The sequence below is a fragment of the Octopus bimaculoides genome, chromosome 25 (genome assembly GCF_001194135.2).
Source record: "Octopus bimaculoides isolate UCB-OBI-ISO-001 chromosome 25, ASM119413v2, whole genome shotgun sequence".
NCBI lineage: Eukaryota > Metazoa > Mollusca > Cephalopoda > Octopoda > Octopodidae > Octopus > Octopus bimaculoides.
In genome coordinates, this window is record NC_069005.1 from 23,472,891 (window position 1) to 23,474,720 (window position 1,830).

A 1,830-nucleotide genomic window follows, 5' to 3' on the forward strand; every position below is an offset into this window, starting at 1 on the left:
ATCTATCTATCTATCTATCTATCTATCTATATGTCTGTCTGTCTGTCTGTCTGTCTATTTGTCTATCTATCTATCTATCTATCTATCTATCTATCTATCTATCTATCTATTCATCCGTCCGTGTGTCTGTCTGTGTGTCTGCATCTCCCCCCTCTCTCTCTCTCTCTCTAATCTATCTATCTATCTATCTATCTATCTATCTATCTATCTATCTATCTATCTATCTATCTATCTATCTGTCTATCTATCTATCTATCTATCTATCTATCTATCTATCTGTCTATCTATCTATCTATCTATCTATCTATCAATATAATTGCCTTTTTCCCAGGTTAGTGTTTTTGTTTGTTTGTTTATCATTTCTTTTAAAAGATTTCTGCAGCAGTTCTTGTTTTTTCCGTTATGCATTTCCCACAGCTCATTACAAGATGGATGATGGAGTGGTACAGCTGATAGGCAGGTCTCTGCTTTCTTGTCGGTCATTGGTTTCTTTGATTACGCTTCTGACTAGTATTCCAATGATCCTCGGAGTTGAAACCGGTTGTATAATTTAGTGTTTTGGGGAACAATAATCTATGGAATTTGCTGTTATTGCTACTGCAAATAACACTCTTCTCGTTTTACGCTTTTCAAGATACTCGGAGTAATCCCATACATGTCTTTGTACTGTCAAAAGTCAATTGTAGTTTCTTCCCTACACCGTTATTCATATTGCATTATTGCAGCGTCCTCGACATGACAAAGCTCTGGAATGAATGACCTTACGAAGGCCATAAAGATGATAAGCCCCTGCTGCGCCTTCCAGAATGAATTTTCTCAATCCACCTCTACGTTGACTACCCACCCATTCTGCAAGGACAAGGAAACAGGAATCAATGTCTTAACTGAGTTCCCTGACCGTCATCCAGGTATTTCTCTGCTCATGTGCCGCGGCTCAATTAGATGAGCGGACATGTGCCTCATTATTGACCTGTTGTTAGGGTGAATTCTCGGTCCCCAAACAACGTAGGCAGCCAACGTAAGCCCTGCCACGTTCAGTGGACAGAATGTCTCCCGATATAACGTAGATCACTTTCATGTTGCTGTTTTGAGGGCAACTGAAAGCTCTTACCTTTTTTAAATATACACACGCGCCTGCGCCTGCACACAAGCATGCTTTCAACTAAAAAGGTCGTCTCATGTGACATGATCTTTCCCGAACGGCTCTTTTTTCAAAGAAATTACTCATGTCAAAGGCCTTCATTTGTCACACAGGCAAATATGATCTGTCAATAAAGTCATTGTTTTCAAAACGTCCGCTTGATAAATTGTTGTTATTGCTGTTTTTTATTTGTTGCGGTTTTTTTTATTGTTGCATTGTTCAAAATGTTGATATTGTTTTGTATTAAGGCAGCGAGCTGACAAAATCGTTAACATGCTGGACAAGAATGCTTAGCAGCATTTCGTACGTCCGAACGTTTCGAGTTCAAATACCGCCGAGGTCAACGTCGCCTTTCATCGCTTTAGGGGTCGATGAAATTAGTAACAGCTGAGCACTGGGATCAATGTAATCAACTTGCTCCCTACCCCGAAATTGTTGGTTTTGAGCCGAAAATTTTATGGCGGCGAGCTAGCAGAATCATTAACGCACCGGACTTTACGTCTTTACGTTCCGAGTTCAAATTCCGCCGAGGTCGGCTTTGCCTTTCATTCTTTCGAAGTCGACAAAATAAGTACCAGTTGAACACTGGGATCAATGCAATCGACTTAACTGCTCCCCTGAACTTGTTGGCCTTGTGCCAAAATTTGAAACCAATATTGTTTTCCATTAAAATGTATTTCTTTTCTCAG

At 40.0% G+C, this 1,830-nt stretch overlaps 1 long non-coding RNA gene across 1 annotated transcript in view; it reads left to right on the forward strand.

Annotated features, from left to right (window-relative positions):
- The window catches only part of LOC128250811 (uncharacterized), a 23,725-nt gene extending 22,485 nt beyond the window's left edge, over window positions 1-1,240 (forward strand). Inside the window, exon 3 of the long non-coding RNA XR_008266793.1 lies at window positions 726-1,240. This is a non-coding gene — a long non-coding RNA (uncharacterized LOC128250811). The remainder of the gene's footprint in view (window positions 1-725) is intronic.
- Window positions 1,241-1,830: the final 590 nt, after the last annotated feature.